The following is a 21,676-nucleotide window of genomic DNA, read 5'->3' as shown; positions in this document are numbered from 1 at the left end:
GAATCTACTGCGCCTACATCATAACTCGGAATCTACTGCGCCTACATCATAACTCGGAATCTACTGCGCCTACATCATAACTCGGAATCTACTGTGCCTACATCATAACTCGGAATCTAACTCGGAATCTACTGCGCCTACATCATAACTCGGAATCTACTGCGCCTACATCATAACTCGGAATCTACTGCTCCTACATCATAACTCGGAATCTAACTCGGAATCTACTGCGCCTACATCATAACTCGGAATCTACTGCGCCTACATCATAACTCAGAATCTAACTCGAAATCTACTGCGCCTACATCATAACTCGGAATCTACTGCGCCTACATCATAACTCGGAATCTACTGCGCCTACATCATAACTCGGAATTCTACTGCGCCTTCATCATAACTCGGAATCTACTGCGCCTACATCATAACTCGGAATCTAACTCGGAATCTACTGCGCCTACATCATAACTCGGAATCTACTGCGCCTACATCATAACTCGGAATCTACTGCGCCTACATCATAACTCGGAATCTACTGCGCTTACATCATAACTCAGAATCTACTGCGCCTACATCATAACTCGGAATCTAACTCGGAATCTACTGCGCCTACATCATAACTCGGAATCTAATTCGGAATCTACTGCGCCTACATCATAACTCGGAATCTAACTCGGAATCTACTGCGCCTACATCATAACTCGGAATCTAACTCGGAATCTACTGCGCCTACATCATAACTCGGAATCTACTGCGCCTACATCATATCTCGGAATCTACTGCGCCTACATCATAACTCAGAATCTAACTCGGAATCTACTGCGCCTACATCATAACTCGGAATCTACTGCGCCTACATCATAACTCGGAATCTAACTCGGAATCTACTGCGCCTACATCATAACTCGGAATCTAACTCGGAATCTACTGCGCCTACATCATAACTCGGAATCTACTGCGCCTACATCATAACTCGGAATCTAACTCGGAATCTACAGCGCCTACATCATAACTCGGAATCTACTGCGCCTACATCATTACTCGGAATCTAACTCGGAATCTACTGCGCCTACATCATAACTCGGAATCTACTGCGCCTACATCATAACTCGGAATCTAACTCGGAATCTACTGCGCCTACATCATAACTCGGAATCTAACTCGGAATCTACTGCGCCTACATCATAACTCGGAATCTACTGCGCCTACATCATTACTCGGAATCTAACTCGGAATCTACTGCGCCTACATCATAACTCGGAATCTACTGCGCCTACATAATAAATCGGAATCTACTGCGCCTACATCATAACTCGGAATCTACTGCGCCTACATCATAACTCGGAATCTAACTCGGAATCTACTGCGCCTACATCATAACTCGGAATCTAACTCGGAATCTACTGCGCCTACATCATAACTCGGAATCTAACTCGGAATCTACTGCGCCTACATCATAACTCGGAATCTACTGCGCCTACATCATAACTCGGAATCTAACTCGGAATCTACTGCGCCTACATCATAACTCGGAATCTACTGCGCCTACATCATAACTCGGAATCTAACTAGGAATCTACTGCGCCTACATCATAACTCGGAATCTACTGCGCCTACATCATAACTCGGAATCTAAATCGGAATCTAGTGCGCCTACATCATAACTCGGAATCTACTGCGCCTACATCATAACTCGGAATCTAACTCGGAATCTACTGTGCCTACATCATAACTCGGAATCTACTGCGCCTACATCATAACTCGGAATCTAACTCGGAATCTACTGCGCCTACATCATAACTCGGAATCTACTGTGCCTACATCATAACTCGGAATCTAACTCGGAATCTACTGCGCCTACATCATAACTCGGAATCTACTGCGCCTACATCATAACTCGGAATCTACTGCTCCTACATCATAACTCGGAATCTAACTCGGAATCTACTGCGTTTACATCATAACTCGGAATCTACTGCGCCTACATCATAACTCAGAATCTAACTCGAAATCTACTGCGCCTACATCATAACTCGGAATCTACTTCGCCTACATCATAACTCGGAATCTAACTCGGAATCTACTGCGCCTACATCATAACTCGGAATCTACTGCGTATACATCATAACTCAGAGTCTAACTCGGAATCTACTGCGCCTACATCATAACTCGGAATCTACTGCGCCTACATCATAACTCAGAATCTACTGCGCCTACATCATAACTCGGAATCTAACTCGGAATCTACTGCGCCTACATCATAACTCGGAATCTACTGCGCCTACATCTTAACTCGGAATCTACTGCGCCTACATCATAACTCGGAATTCTACTGCGCCTACATCATAACTCGGAATCTACTGCGCCTACATCATAACTCGGAATCTAACTCGGAATCTACTGCGCCTACATCATAATTCGGAATCTACTGCGCCTACATCATAACTCGGAATCTACTGCGCTTACATCATAACTCGGAATCTACTGCGCCTACATCATAACTCGGAATCTAACTCGGAATCTACTGCGCCTACATCATAACTCGGAATCTAATTCGGAATCTACTGCGCCTACATCATAACTCGGAATCTAACTCGGAATCTACTGCGCCTACATCATAACTCGGAATCTAACTCGGAATCTACTGCGCCTACATCATAACTCGGAATCTACTGCGCCTACATCATAACTCGGAATCTACTGCGCCTACATCATAACTCGGAATCTAACTCGGAATCTACTGCGCCTACATCATAACTCGGAATCTACTGCGCCTACATCATAACTCGGAATCTAACTCGGAATCTACTGCGCCTACATCATAACTCGGAATCTAACTCGGAATCTACTGCGCCTACATCATAACTCGGAATCTACTGCGCCTACATCATAACTCGGAATCTAACTCGGAATCTACTGCGCCTACATCATAACTCGGAATCTACTGCGCCTACATCATTACTCGGAATCTAACTCGGAATCTACTGCGCCTACATCATAACTCGGAATCTACTGCGCCTACATCATAACTCGGAATCTAACTCGGAATCTACTGCGCCTACATCATAACTCGGAATCTAACTCGGAATCTACTGCGCCTACATCATAACTCGGAATCTAACTCGGAATCTACTGCGCCTACATCATAACTCGGAATCTACTGCGCCTACATCATAACTCGGAATCTAACTCGGAATCTACAGCGCCTACATCATAACTCGGAATCTACTGCGCCTACATCATTACTCGGAATCTAACTCGGAATCTACTGCGCCTACATCATAACTCGGAATCTACTGCGCCTACATCATAACTCGGAATCTAACTCGGAATCTACTGCGCCTACATCATAACTCGGAATCTAACTCGGAATCTACTGCGCCTACATCATAACTCGGAATCTACTGCGCCTACATCATTACTCGGAATCTAACTCGGAATCTACTGCGCCTACATCATTACTCGGAATCTACTGCGCCTACATAATAAATCGGAATCTACTGCGCCTACATCATAACTCGGAATCTACTGCGCCTACATCATAACTCGGAATCTAACTCGGAATCTACTGCGCCTACATCATAACTCGGAATCTAACTCGGAATCTACTGCGCCTACATCATAACTCGGAATCTAACTCGGAATCTACTGCGCCTACATCATAACTCGGAATCTACTGCGCCTACATCATAACTCGGAATCTAACTCGGAATCTACTGCGCCTACATCATAACTCGGAATCTACTGCGCCTACATCATAACTCGGAATCTAACTAGGAATCTACTGCGCCTACATCATAACTCGGAATCTACTGCGCCTACATCATAACGCGGAATCTAAATCGGAATCTAGTGCGCCTACATCATAACTCGGAAACTACTGCGCCTACATCATAACTCGGAATCTAACTCGGAATCTACTGTGCCTACATCATAACTCGGAATCTACTGCGCCTACATCATAACTCGGAATCTAACTCGGAATCTACTGCGCCTACATCATAACTCGGAATCTACTGTGCCTACATCATAACTCGGAATCTAACTCGGAATCTACTGCGCCTACATCATAACTCGGAATCTACTGCGCCTACATCATAACTCGGAATCTACTGCTCCTACATCATAACTCGGAATCTAACTCGGAATCTACTGCGTTTACATCATAACTCGGAATCTACTGCGCCTACATCATAACTCAGAATCTAACTCGAAATCTACTGCGCCTACATCATAACTCGGAATCTACTTCGCCTACATCATAACTCGGAATCTAACTCGGAATCTACTGCGCCTACATCATAACTCGGAATCTACTGCGTATACATCATAACTCAGAGTCTAACTCGGAATCTACTGCGCCTACATCATAACTCGGAATCTACTGCGCCTACATCATAACTCAGAATCTACTGCGCCTACATCATAACTCGGAATCTAACTCGGAATCTACTGCGCCTACATCATAACTCGGAATCTACTGCGCCTACATCTTAACTCGGAATCTACTGCGCCTACATCATAACTCGGAATTCTACTGCGCCTACATCATAACTCGGAATCTACTGCGCCTACATCATAACTCGGAATCTAACTCGGAATCTACTGCGCCTACATCATAACTCGGAATCTACTGCGCCTACATCATAACTCGGAATCTACTGCGCTTACATAATAACTCGGAATCTACTGCGCCTACATCATAACTCGGAATCTAACTCGGAATCTACTGCGCCTACATCATAACTCGGAATCTAATTCGGAATCTACTGCGCCTACATCATAACTCGGAATCTAACTCGGAATCTACTGCGCCTACATCATAACTCGGAATCTAACTCGGAATCTACTGCGCCTACATCATAACTCGGAATCTACTGCGCCTACATCATAACTCGGAATCTACTGCGCCTACATCATAACTCGGAATCTAACTCGGAATCTACTGCGCCTACATCATAACTCGGAATCTACTGCGCCTACATCATAACTCGGAATCTAACTCGGAATCTACTGCGCCTACATCATAACTCGGAATCTAACTCGGAATCTACTGCGCCTACATCATAACTCGGAATCTACTGCGCCTACATCATAACTCGGAATCTAACTCGGAATCTAGTGCGCCTACATCATAACTCGGAATCTACTGCGCCTACATCATTACTCGGAATCTAACTCGGAATCTACTGCGCCTACATCATAACTCGGAATCTACTGCGCCTACATCATAACTCGGAATCTAACTCGGAATCTACTGCGCCTACATCATAACTCGGAATCTAACTCGGAATCTACTGCGCCTACATCATAACTCGGAATCTAACTCGGAATCTACTGCGCCTCCATCATAACACGAAATCTACTGCGACTACATCATAACTCGGAATCTACTGCGCCTACATCATAACTCGGAATCTACTGCGCCTACATCATAATTCGGAATCTACTGCGCCTACATCATAACTCGGAATCTACTGCGCCTACATCATAACTCGGAATCTGCTGCGCCTACATCATAACTCGGAATCTAACTCGGAATCTACTGCGCCTACATCATAACTCGGAATCTAACTCGGAATCTACTGCGCCTACAACATAACTCGGAATCTAACTCGGAATCTACTGCGCCTACATCATAACTCGGAATCTACTGCGCCTACATCATAACTCGGAATATAACTCGGATTCTACTGCACCTACATCATAACTCGGAATCTACTGCGCCTACATCATAACTCGGAATCTAACTCGGAATCTATTGCGCCTACATCATAACTCGGAATCTATCTCGGAATCTACTGCGCCTACATCATAACTCGGAATCTACTGCGCCTACATCATAACTCGGAATCTAACTCGGAATTTACTGCGCCTACATCATAACTCGGAATCTACTGCGCCTACATCATAACTCGGAATCTACTGCGCTTACATCATAACTCGGAATCTACTGCGCCTACATCATAACTCGGAATCTAACTCGGAATCTACTGCGCCTACATCATAACTCGGAATCTACTGCGCCTACATCATAACTCGGAATCTAACTCGGAATCTACTGCGCCTACATCATAACTCGGAATCTAACTCGGAATCTACTGCGCCTACATCATAACTCGGAATCTACTGCGCCTACATCATAACTCGGAATCTACTGCGCCTACATCATAACTCGGAATATAACTCGGAATCTACTGCGCCTACATCATAACTCGGAATCTACTGCGCCTACATCATAACTCGGAATCTAACTCGGAATCTACTGCGCCTACATCATAACTCGGAATCTAACTCGGAATCTACTGCGCCTACATCATAACTCGGAATCTATTGCGCCTACATCATAACTCGGAATCTACTGTGCCTACATCATAACTCGGAATCTAACTCGGAATCTACTGCGCCTACATCATAACTCGGAATCTAACTCGGAATCTACTGTGCCTACATCATAACTCGGAATCTACTGCGCCTACATCATAACTCGGAATCTAACTCGGAATCTACTGCGCCTACATCATAACTCGGAATCTAACTCGGAATCTACTGCGCCTACATCATAACTCGGAATCTATTGCGCCTACATCATAACTCGGAATCTACTGTGCCTACATCATAACTCGGAATCTAACTCGGAATCTACTGCGCCTACATCATAACTCGGAATCTAACTCGGAATCTACTGCGCCTACATCATAACTCGGAATCTACTGCGCCTACATAATAACTCGGAATCTAACTCGGAATCTACTGCGCCTACATCATAACTCGGAATCTACTGCGCCTACATCATTACTCGGAATCTAACTCGGAATCTACTGCGCCTACATCATAACTCGGAATCTACTGCGCCTACATCATAACTCGGAATCTAACTCGGAATCTACTGCGCCTACATCATAACTCGGAATCTAACTCGGAATCTACTGCGCCTACATCATAACTCGGAATCTAACTCGGAATCTACTGCGCCTACATCATAACTCGGAATCTAACTCAGAATCTACTGCGCCTACATCATAACTCGGAATCTATTGCGCCTACATCATAACTCGGAATCTACTGTGCCTACATCATAACTCGGAATCTAACTCGGAATCTACTGCGCCTACATCATAACTCGGAATCTAACTCGGAATCTACTGCGCCTACATCATAACTCGGAATCTACTGCGCCTACATCATAACTCGGAATCTAACTCGGAATCTACAGCGCCTACATCATAACTCGGAATCTACTGCGCCTACATCATTACTCGGAATCTAACTCGGAATCTACTGCGCCTACATCATAACTCGGAATCTACTGCGCCTACATCATAACTCGGAATCTAACTCGGAATCTACTGCGCCTACATCATAACTCGGAATCTAACTCGGAATCCACTGCGCCTACATCATAACTCGGAATCTACTGCGCCTACATCATAACTCGGAATCTAACTCGGAATCTACTGCGCCTACATCATAACTCGGAATCTACTGCGCCTACATAATAAATCGGAATCTACTGCGCCTACATCATAACTCGGAATCTACTGCGCCTACATCATAACTCGGAATCTAACTCGGAATCTACTGCGCCTACATCATAACTCGGAATCTACTGCGCCTACATCATAACTCGGAATCTAACTAGGAATCTACTGCGCCTACATCATAACTCGGAATCTACTGCGCCTACATCATAACTCGGAATCTAACTCGGAATCTAGTGCGCCTACATCATAACTCGGAATCTACTGCGCCTACATCATAACTCGGAATCTAACTCGGAATCTACTGCGCCTACATCATAACTCGGAATCTACTGCGCCTACATCATAACTCGGAATCTACTGCGCCTACATCATAACTCGGAATCTAACTCGGAATCTAGTGCTCCTACATCATAACTCGGAATCTACTGCGCCTACATCATAACTCGGAATCTAACTCGGAATCTACTGTGCCTACATCATAACTCGGAATCTACTGCGCCTACATCATAACTCGGAATCTAACTCGGAATCTACTGCGCCTACATCATAACTCGGAATCTACTGCGCCTACATCATAACTCGGAATCTACTGCGCCTACATCATAACTCGGAATCTAACTCGGAATCTACTGCGCCTACATCATAACTCGGAATCTACTGTGCCTACATCATAACTCGGAATCTACTGCTCCTACATCATAACTCGGAATCTAACTCGGAATCTACTGCGCCTACATCATAACTCGGAATCTACTGCGCCTACATCATAACTCGGAATCTACTGCGCCTACATCATAACTCGGAATCTAACTCGGAATCTACTGCGCCTACATCATAACTCGGAATCTAACTCGGAATCTACTGCGCCTACATCATAACTCGGAATCTAACTTGGAATCTACTGCGCCTACATCATAACTCGGAATCTACTGCGCTTACATCATAACTCGGAATCTAACTCGGAATCTACAGCGCCTACATCATAACTCGGAATCTACTGCGCCTACATCATTACTCGGAATCTAACTCGGAATCTACTGCGCCTACATCATAACTCGGAATCTACTGCGCCTACATCATAACTCGGAATCTAACTCGGAATCTACTGCGCCTACATCATAACTCGGAATCTAACTCGGAATCTACTGCGCCTACATCATAACTCGTAATCTACTGCGCCTACATCATTACTCGGAATCTAACTCGGAATCTACTGCGCCTACATCATAACTCGGAATCTACTGCGCCTACATAATAAATCGGAATCTACTGCGCCTACATCATAACTCGGAATCTACTGCGCCTACATCATAACTCGGAATCTAACTCGGAATCTACTGCGCCTACATCATAACTCGGAATCTAACTCGGAATCTACTGCGCCTACATCATAACTCGGAATCTAACTCGGAATCTACTGCGCCTACATCATAACTCGGAATCTACTGCGCCTACATCATAACTCGGAATCTAACTCGGAATCTACTGCGCCTACATCATAACTCGGAATCTACTGCGCCTACATCATAACTCGGAATCTAACTAGGAATCTACTGCGCCTACATCATAACTCGGAATCTACTGCGCCTACATCATAACTCGGAATCTAAATCGGAATCTAGTGCGCCTACATCATAACTCGGAATCTACTGCGCCTACATCATAACTCGGAATCTAACTCGGAATCTACTGTGCCTACATCATAACTCGGAATCTACTGCGCCTACATCATAACTCGGAATCTACTGCTCCTACATCATAACTCGGAATCTAACTCGGAATCTACTGCGTTTACATCATAACTCAGAATCTACTGCGCCTACATCATAACTCAGAATCTAACTCGAAATCTACTGCGCCTGCATCATAACTCGGAATCTACTTCGCCTACATCATAACTCGGAATCTAACTCGGAATCTACTGCGCCTACATCATAACTCGGAATCTACTGCGTATACATCATAACTCAGAGTCTAACTCGGAATCTACTGCGCCTACATCATAACTCGGAATCTACTGCGCCTACATCATAACTCAGAATCTACTGCGCCTACATCATAACTCGGAATCTAACTCGGAATCTACTGCGCCTACATCATAACTCGGAATCTACTGCGCCTACATCTTAACTCGGAATCTACTGCGCCTACATCATAACTCTGAATTCTACTGCGCCTACATCATAACTCGGAATCTACTGCGCCTACATCATAACTCGGAATCTAACTCGGAATCTACTGCGCCTACATCATAACTCGGAATCTACTGCGCCTACATCATAACTCGGAATCTACTGCGCTTACATCATAACTCGGAATCTACTGCGCCTACATCATAACTCGGAATCTAACTCAGAATCTACTGCGCCTACATCATAACTCGGAATCTAATTCGGAATCTACTGCGCCTACATCATAACTCGGAATCTAACTCGGAATCTACTGCGCCTACATCATAACTCGGAATCTAACTCGGAATCTACTGCGCCTACATCATAACTCGGAATCTACTGCGCCTACATCATAACTCGGAATCTACTGCGCCTACATCATAACTCGGAATCTAACTCGGAATCTACTGCGCCTACATCATAACTCGGAATCTACTGCGCCTACATCATAACTCGGAATCTAACTCGGAATCTACTGCGCCTACATCATAACTCGGAATCTAACTCGGAATCTACTGCGCCTACATCATAACTCGGAATCTACTGCGCCTACATCATAACTCGGAATCTAACTCGGAATCTAGTGCGCCTACATCATAACTCGGAATCTACTGCGCCTACATCATTACTCGGAATCTAACTCGGAATCTACTGCGCCTACATCATAACTCGGAATCTACTGCACCTACATCATAACTCGGAATCTAACTCGGAATCTACTGCGCCTACATCATAACTCGGAATCTAACTCGGAATCTACTGCGCCTACATCATAACTCGGAATCTAACTCGGAATCTACTGCGCCTACATCATAACTCGGAATCTACTGCGACTACATCATAACTCGGAATCTACTGCGCCTACATCATAACTCGGAATCTACTGCGCCTACATCATAACTCGGAATCTACTGCGCCTACATCATAACTCGGAATCTGCTGCGCCTACATCATAACTCGGAATCTAACTCGGAATATACTGCGCCTACATCATAACTCGGAATCTAACTCGGAATCTACTGCGCCTACATCATAACTCGGAGTCTAACTCGGAATCTACTGCGCCTACATCATAACTCGGAATCTACTGCGCCTACATCATAACTCGGAATATAACTCGGATTCTACTGCACCTACATCATAACTCGGAATCTACTGCGCCTACATCATAACTCGGAATCTAACTCGGAATCTATTGCGCCTACCTCATAACTCGGAATCTATCTCGGAATCTACTGCGCCTACATCATAACTCGGAATCTACTGCGCCTACATCATAACTCGGAATCTAACTCGGAATTTACTGCGCCTACATCATAACTCGGAATCTACTGCGCCTACATCATAACTCGGAATCTACTGCGCCTACATCATAACTCGGAATCTACTGCGCTTACATCATAACTCGGAATCTACTGCGCCTACATCATAACTCGGAATCTAACTCGGAATCTACTGCGCCTACATCATAACTCGGAATCTGCTGCGCCTACATCATAACTCGGAATCTAACTCGGAATCTACTGCGCCTACATCATAACTCGGAATCTAACTCGGAATCTACTGCGCCTACATCATAACTCGGAATCTACTGCGCCTACATCATAACTCGGAATCTAACTCGGAATCTACTGCGCCTACATCATAACTCGGAATCTACTGTGCCTACATCATAACTCGGAATCTAACTCGGAATCTACTGCGCCTACATCATAACTCGGAATCTACTGCGCCTACATCATAACTCGGAATCTACTGCTCCTACATCATAACTCGGAATCTAACTCGGAATCTACTGCGTTTACATCATAACTCGGAATCTACTGCGCCTACATCATAACTCAGAATCTAACTCGAAATCTACTGCGCCTACATCATAACTCGGAATCTACTTCGCCTACATCATAACTCGGAATCTAACTTGGAATCTACTGCGCCTACATCATAACTCGGAATCTACTGCGTATACATCATAACTCAGAGTCTAACTCGGAATCTACTGCGCCTACATCATAACTCGGAATCTACTGCGCCTACATCATAACTCAGAATCTACTGCGCTTACATCATAACTCGGAATCTACTGCGCCTACATCATAACTCGGAATCTAACTCGGAATCTACTGCGCCTACATCATAACTCGGAATCTAATTCGGAATCTACTGCGCCTACATCATAACTCGGAATCTAACTCGGAATCTACTGCGCCTACATCATAACTCGGAATCTAACTCGGAATCTACTGCGCCTACATCATAACTCGGAATCTACTGCGCCTACATCATAACTCGGAATCTACTGCGCCTACATCATAACTCGGAATCTAACTCGGAATCTACTGCGCCTACATCATAACTCGGAATCTACTGCGCCTACATCATAACTCGGAATCTAACTCGGAATCTACTGCGCCTACATCATAACTCGGAATCTAACTCGGAATCTACTGCGCCTACATCATAACTCGGAATCTACTGCGCCTACATCATAACTCGGAATCTAACTCGGAATCTAGTGCGCCTACATCATAACTCGGAATCTACTGCGCCTACATCATTACTCGGAATCTAACTCGGAATCTACTGCGCCTACATCATAACTCGGAATCTACTGCACCTACATCATAACTCGGAATCTAACTCGGAATCTACTGCGCCTACATCATAACTCGGAATCTAACTCGGAATCTACTGCGCCTACATCATAACTCGGAATCTAACTCGGAATCTACTGCGCCTACATCATAACTCGGAATCTACTGCGACTACATCATAACTCGGAATCTACTGCGCCTACATCATAACTCGGAATCTACTGCGCCTACATCATAACTCGGAATCTACTGCGCCTACATCATAACTCGGAATCTGCTGCGCCTACATCATAACTCGGAATCTAACTCGGAATATACTGCGCCTACATCATAACTCGGAATCTAACTCGGAATCTAGTGCGCCTACATCATAACTCGGAGTCTAACTCGGAATCTACTGCGCCTACATCATAACTCGGAATCTACTGCGCCTACATCATAACTCGGAATATAACTCGGATTCTACTGCACCTACATCATAACTCGGAATCTACTGCGCCTACATCATAACTCGGAATCTAACTCGGAATCTATTGCGCCTACCTCATAACTCGGAATCTATCTCGGAATCTACTGCGCCTACATCATAACTCGGAATCTACTGCGCCTACATCATAACTCGGAATCTAACTCGGAATTTACTGCGCCTACATCATAACTCGGAATCTACTGCGCCTACATCATAACTCGGAATCTACTGCGCCTACATCATAACTCGGAATCTACTGCGCTTACATCATAACTCGGAATCTACTGCGCCTACATCATAACTCGGAATCTAACTCGGAATCTACTGCGCCTACATCATAACTCGGAATCTACTGCGCCTACATCATAACTCGGAATCTAACTCGGAATCTACTGCGCCTACATCATAACTCGGAATCTAACTCGGAATCTACTGCGCCTACATCATAACTCGGAATCTACTGCGCCTACATCATAACTCGGAATCTAACTCGGAATCTACTGCGCCTACATCATAACTCGGAATCTACTGTGCCTACATCATAACTCGGAATCTAACTCGGAATCTACTGCGCCTACATCATAACTCGGAATCTACTGCGCCTACATCATAACTCGGAATCTACTGCTCCTACATCATAACTCGGAATCTAACTCGGAATCTACTGCGTTTACATCATAACTCGGAATCTACTGCGCCTACATCATAACTCAGAATCTAACTCGAAATCTACTGCGCCTACATCATAACTCGGAATCTACTTCGCCTACATCATAACTCGGAATCTAACTTGGAATCTACTGCGCCTACATCATAACTCGGAATCTACTGCGTATACATCATAACTCAGAGTCTAACTCGGAATCTACTGCGCCTACATCATAACTCGGAATCTACTGCGCCTACATCATAACTCAGAATCTACTGCGCCTACATCATAACTCGGAATCTAACTCGGAATCTACTGCGCCTACATCATAACTCGGAATCTACTGCGCCTACATCTTAACTCGGAATCTACTGCGCCTACATCATAACTCGGAATTCTACTGCGCCTACATCATAACTCGGAATCTACTGCGCCTACATCATAACTCGGAATCTAACTCGGAATCTACTGCGCCTACATCATAACTCGGAATCTACTGCGCCTACATCATAACTCGGAATCTAACTCGGAATCTACTGCGCCTACATCATAACTCGGAATCTAACTCGGAATCTACTGCGCCTACATCATAACTCGGAATCTACTGCGCCTACATCATAACTCGGAATCTAACTCGGAATCTACAGCGCCTACATCATAACTCGGAATCTACTGCGCCTACATCATTACTCGGAATCTAACTCGGAATCTACTGCGCCTACATCATAACTCGGAATCTACTGCGCCTACATCATAACTCGGAATCTAACTCGGAATCTACTGCGCCTACATCATAACTCGGAATCTAACTCGGAATCTACTGCGCCTACATCATAACTCGGAATCTACTGCGCCTACATCATTACTCGGAATCTAACTCGGAATCTACTGCGCCTACATCATAACTCGGAATCTACTGCGCCTACATAATAAATCGGAATCTACTGCGCCTACATCATAACTCGGAATCTACTGCGCCTACATCATAACTCGGAATCTAACTCGGAATCTACTGCGCCTACATCATAACTCGGAATCTAACTCGGAATCTACTGCGCCTACATCATAACTCGGAATCTAACTCGGAATCTACTGCGCCTACATCATAACTCGGAATCTACTGCTCCTACATCATAACTCGGAATCTAACTCGGAATCTACTGCGCCTACATCATAACTCGGAATCTACTGCGCCTACATCATAACTCGGAATCTAACTAGGAATCTACTGCGCCTACATCATAACTCGGAATCTACTGCGCCTACATCATAACTCGGAATCTAAATCGGAATCTAGTGCGCCTACATCATAACTCGGAATCTACTGCGCCTACATCATAACTCGGAATCTAACTCGGAATCTACTGTGCCTACATCATAACTCGGAATCTACTGCGCCTACATCATAACTCGGAATCTAACTCGGAATCTACTGCGCTTACATCATAACTCGGAATCTACTGTGCCTACATCATAACTCGGAATCTAACTCGGAATCTACTGCGCCTACATCATAACTCGGAATCTACTGCGCCTACATCATAACTCGGAATCTACTGCTCCTACATCATAACTCGGAATCTAACTCGGAATCTACTGCGTTTACATCATAACTCGGAATCTACTGCGCCTACATCATAACTCAGAATCTAACTCGAAATCTACTGCGCCTACATCATAACTCGGAATCTACTTCGCCTACATCATAACTCGGAATCTAACTCGGAATCTACTGCGCCTACATCATAACTCGGAATCTACTGCGTATACATCATAACTCAGAGTCTAACTCGGAATCTACTGCGCCTACATCATAACTCGGAATCTACTGCGCCTACATCATAACTCAGAATCTACTGCGCCTACATCATAACTCGGAATCTAACTCGGAATCTACTGCGCCTACATCATAACTCGGAATCTACTGCGCCTACATCTTAACTCGGAATCTACTGCGCCTACATCATAACTCGGAATTCTACTGCGCCTACATCATAACTTGGAATCTACTGCGCCTACATCATAACTCGGAATCTAACTCGGAATCTACTGCGCCTACATCATAACTCGGAATCTACTGCGCCTACATCATAACTCGGAATCTACTGCGCTTACATCATAACTCGGAATCTACTGCGCCTACATCATTACTCGGAATCTAACTCGGAATCTACTGCGCCTACATCATAACTCGGAATCTACTGCGCCTACATCATAACTCGGAATCTAACTCGGAATCTACTGCGCCTACATCATAACTCGGAATCTAACTCGGAATCTACTGCGCCTACATCATAACTCGGAATCTACTGCGCCTACATCATAACTCGGAATCTACTGCGCCTACATCATAACTCGGAATCTAACTCGGAATCTACTGCGCCTACATCATAACTCGGAATCTACTGCGCCTACATCATAACTCGGAATCTAACTCGGAATCTACTGCGCCTACATCATAACTCGGAATCTAACTTGGAATCTACTGCGCCTACATCATAACTCGGAATCTACTGCGCCTACATCATAACTCGGAATCTAACTCGGAATCTACTGCGCCTACATCATAACTCGGAATCTACTGCGCCTACATCATTACTCGGAATCTAACTCGGAATCTACTGCGCCTACATCATAACTCGGAATCTACTGCGCCTACATCATAACTCGGAATCTAACTCGGAATCTACTGCGCCTACATCATAACTCGGAATCTAACTCGGAATCTACTGCGCCTACATCATAACTCGGAATCTAACTCGGAATCTACTGCGCCTACATCATAACTCGGAATCTACTGCGCCTACATCATAACTCGGAATCTAACTCGGAATCTACAGCGCCTACATCATAACTCGGAATCTACTGCGCCTACATCATTACTCGGAATCTAACTCGGAATCTACTGCGCCTACATCATAACTCGGAATCTACTGCGCCTACATCATAACTCGGAATCTAACTCGGAATCTACTGCGCCTACATCATAACTCGGAATCTAACTCGGAATCTACTGCGCCTACATCATAACTCGGAATCTACTGCGCCTACATCATTACTCGGAATCTAACTCGGAATCTACTGCGCCTACATCATAACTCGGAATCTAACTCGGAATCTACTGCGCCTACATCATAACTCGGAATCTAACTCGGAATCTACTGCGCCTACATCATAACTCGGAATCTAATTCGGAATCTACTGCGCCTACATCATAACTCGGAATCTAACTCGGAATCTACTGCGCCTACATCATAACTCGGAATCTAACTCGGAATCTACTGCGCCTACATCATAACTCGGAATCTACTGCGCCTACATCATAACTCGGAATCTACTGCGCCTACATCATAACTCGGAATCTAACTCGGAATCTACTGCGCCTACATCATAACTCGGAATCTACTGCGCCTACATCATAACTCGGAATCTAACTCGGAATCTACTGCGCCTACATCATAACTCGGAATCTACTGCGCCTACATCATAACTCGGAATCTAACTCGGAATCTACTGCGCCTACATCATAACTCGGAATCTACTGCGCCTACATCATAACTCGGAATCTAACTAGGAATCTACTGCGCCTACATCATAACTCGGAATCTACTGCGCCTACATCATAACTCGGAATCTAAATCGGAATCTAGTGCGCCTACATCATAACTCGGAATCTACTGCGCCTACATCATAACTCGGAATCTAACTCGGAATCTACTGTGCCTACATCATAACTCGGAATCTACTGCGCCTACATCATAACTCGGAATCTAACTCGGAATCTACTGCGCCTACATCATAACTCGGAATCTACTGTGCCTACATCATAACTCGGAATCTAACTCGGAATCTACTGCGCCTACATCATAACTCGGAATCTACTGCGCCTACATCATAACTCGGAATCTACTGCACCTACATCATAACTCGGAATCTAACTCGGAATCTACTGCGTTTACATCATAACTCGGAATCTACTGCGCCTACATCATAACTCAGAATCTAACTCGAAATCTACTGCGCCTACATCATAACTCGGAATCTACTTCGCCTACATCATAACTCGGAATCTAACTCGGAATCTACTGCGCCTACATCATAACTCGGAATCTACTGCGTATACATCATAACTCAGAGTCTAACTCGGAATCTACTGCGCCTACATCATAACTCGGAATCTACTGCGCCTACATCATAACTAGGAATCTAACTCGGAATCTACTGCGCCTACATCATAACTCGGAATCTACTGCGCCTACATCATTACTCGGAATCTAACTCGGAATCTACTGCGCCTACATCATAACTCGGAATCTACTGCGCCTACATAATAAATCGGAATCTACTGCGCCTACATCATAACTCGGAATCTACTGCGCCTACATCATAACTCGGAATCTAACTCGGAATCTACTGCGCCTACATCATAACTCGGAATCTAACTCGGAATCTACTGCGCCTACATCATAACTCGGAATCTAACTCGGAATCTACTGCGCCTACATCATAACTCGGAATCTACTGCGCCTACATCATAACTCGGAATCTAACTCGGAATCTACTGCGCCTACATCATAACTCGGAATCTACTGCGCCTACATCATAACTCGGAATCTAACTAGGAATCTACTGCGCCTACATCATAACTCGGAATCTACTGCGCCTACATCATAACTCGGAATCTAAATCGGAATCTAGTGCGCCTACATCATAACTCGGAATCTACTGCGCCTACATCATAACTCGGAATCTAACTCGGAATCTACTGTGCCTACATCATAACTCGGAATCTACTGCGCCTACATCATAACTCGGAATCTAACTCGGAATCTACTGCGCTTACATCATAACTCGGAATCTACTGTGCCTACATCATAACTCGGAATCTAACTCGGAATCTACTGCGCCTACATCATAACTCGGAATCTACTGCGCCTACATCATAACTCGGAATCTACTGCTCCTACATCATAACTCGGAATCTAACTCGGAATCTACTGCGTTTACATCATAACTCGGAATCTACTGCGCCTACATCATAACTCAGAATCTAACTCGAAATCTACTGCGCCTACATCATAACTCGGAATCTACTTCGCCTACATCATAACTCGGAATCTAACTCGGAATCTACTGCGCCTACATCATAACTCGGAATCTACTGCGTATACATCATAACTCAGAGTCTAACTCGGAATCTACTGCGCCTACATCATAACTCGGAATCTACTGCGCCTACATCATAACTCAGAATCTACTGCGCCTACATCATAACTCGGAATCTAACTCGGAATCTACTGCGCCTACATCATAACTCGGAATCTACTGCGCCTACATCTTAACTCGGAATCTACTGCGCCTACATCATAACTCGGAATTCTACTGCGCCTACATCATAACTCGGAATCTACTGCGCCTACATCATAACTCGGAATCTAACTCGGAATCTACTGCGCCTACATCATAACTCGGAATCTACTGCGCCTACATCATAACTCGGAATCTACTGCGCTTACATCATAACTCGGAATCTACTGCGCCTACATCATAACTCGGAATCTAACTCGGAATCTACTGCGCCTACATCATAACTCGGAATCTAATTCGGAATCTACTGCGCCTACATCATAACTCGGAATCTAACTCGGAATCTACTGCGCCTACATCATAACTCGGAATCTAACTCGGAATCTACTGCGCCTACATCATAACTCGGAATCTATTGCGCCTACATCATAACTCGGAATCTACTGCGCCTACATCATAACTCGGAATCTAACTCGGAATCTACTGCGCCTACATCATAACTCGGAATCTACTGCGCCTACATCATAACTCGGAATCTAACTCGGAATCTACTGCGCCTACATCATAACTCGGAATCTAACTCGGAATCTACTGCGCCTACATCATAACTCGGAATCTACTGCGCCTACATCATAACTCGGAATCTAACTCGGAATCTAGTGCGCCTACATCATAACTCGGAATCTACTGCGCCTACATCATTACTCGGAATCTAACTCGGAATCTACTGCGCCTACATCATAACTCGGAATCTACTGCGCCTACATCATAACTCGGAATCTAACTCGGAATCTACTGCGCCTACATCATAACTCGGAATCTAACTCGGAATCTACTGCGCCTACATCATAACTCGGAATCTAACTCGGAATCTACTGCGCCTACATCATAACTCGGAATCTACTGCGCCTACATCATAACTCGGAATCTAACTCGGAATCTACAGCGCCTACATCATAACTCGGAATCTACTGCGCCTACATCATTACTCGGAATCTAACTCGGAATCTACTGCGCCTACATCATAACTCGGAATCTACTGCGCCTACATCATAACTCGGAATCTAACTCGGAATCTACTGCGCCTACATCATAACTCGGAATCTAACTCGGAATCTACTGCGCCTACATCATAACTCGGAATCTACTGCGCCTACATCATTACTCGGAATCTAACTCGGAATCTACTGCGCCTACATCATAACTCGGAATCTACTGCGCCTACATAATAAATCGGAATCTACTGCGCCTACATCATAACTCGGAATCTACTGCGCCTACATCATAACTCGGAATCTAACTCGGAATCTACTGCGCCTACATCATAACTCGGAATCTAACTCGGAATCTACTGCGCCTACATCATAACTCGGAATCTAACTCGGAATCTACTGCGCCTACATCATAACTCGGAATCTACTGCGCCTACATCATAACTCGGAATCTAACTCGGAATCTACTGCGCCTACATCATAACTCGGAATCTACTGCGCCTACATCATAACTCGGAATCTAACTAGGAATCTACTGCGCCTACATCATAACTCGGAATCTACTGCGCCTACATCATAACTCGGAATCTAAATCGGAATCTAGTGCGCCTACATCATAACTCGGAATCTACTGCGCCTACATCATAACTCGGAATCTAACTCGGAATCTACTGTGCCTACATCATAACTCGGAATCTACTGCGCCTACATCATAACTCGGAATCTAACTCGGAATCTACTGCGCCTACATCATAACTCGGAATCTACTGTGCCTACATCATAACTCGGAATCTAACTCGGAATCTACTGCGCCTACATCATAACTCGGAATCTACTGCGCCTACATCATAACTCGGAATCTACTGCACCTACATCATAACTCAGAATCTAACTCGAAATCTACTGCGCCTACATCATAACTCGGAATCTACTTCGCCTACATCATAACTCGGAATCTAACTCGGAATCTACTGCGCCTACATCATAACTCGGAATCTACTGCGCCTACATCATAACTCAGAGTCTAACTCGGAATCTACTGCGCCTACATCATAACTCGGAATCTACTGCGCCTACATCATAACTCAGAATCTACTGCGCCTACATCATAACTCGGAATCTAACTCGGAATCTACTGCGCCTACATCATAACTCGGAATCTACTGCGCCTACATCTTAACTCGGAATCTACTGCGCCTACATCATAACTCGGAATTCTACTGCGCCTACATCATAACTCGGAATCTACTGCGCCTACATCATAACTCGGAATCTAACTCGGAATCTACTGCGCCTACATCATAACTCGGAATCTACTGCGCCTACATCATAACTCGGAATCTACTGCGCTTACATCATAACTCGGAATCTACTGCGCCTACATCATAACTCGGAATCTACTGCGCCTACATCATTACTCGGAATCTAACTCGGAATCTACTGCGCCTACATCATAACTCGGAATCTACTGCGCCTACATCATAACTCGGAATCTAACTCGGAATCTACTGCGCCTACATCATAACTCGGAATCTAACTCGGAATCTACTGCGCCTACATCATAACTCGGAATCTAACTCGGAATCTACTGCGCCTCCATCATAACACGAAATCTACTGCGACTACATCATAACTCGGAATCTACTGCGCCTACATCATAACTCGGAATCTACTGCGCCTACATCATAATTCGGAATCTACTGCGCCTACATCATAACTCGGAATCTACTGCGCCTACATCATAACTCGGAATCTGCTGCGCCTACATCATAACTCGGAATCTAACTCGGAATCTACTGCGCCTACATCATAACTCGGAATCTAACTCGGAATCTACTGCGCTTACATCATAACTCGGAGTCTAACTCGGAATCTACTGCGCCTACATCATAACTCGGAATCTACTGCGCCTACATCATAACTCGGAATATAACTCGGATTCTACTGCACCTACATCATAACTCGGAATCTACTGCGCCTACATCATAACTCGGAATCTAACTCGGAATCTAT

Source organism: Coturnix japonica, chromosome 6, assembly GCF_054131305.1.
Source record: "Coturnix japonica strain WE chromosome 6, WE-NBRP24, whole genome shotgun sequence".
Taxonomy (NCBI): Eukaryota; Metazoa; Chordata; class Aves; order Galliformes; family Phasianidae; genus Coturnix; species Coturnix japonica.
The sequence above is the reverse complement of the archived record's forward strand: the minus strand, read 5'-3'. Positions refer to the sequence as shown.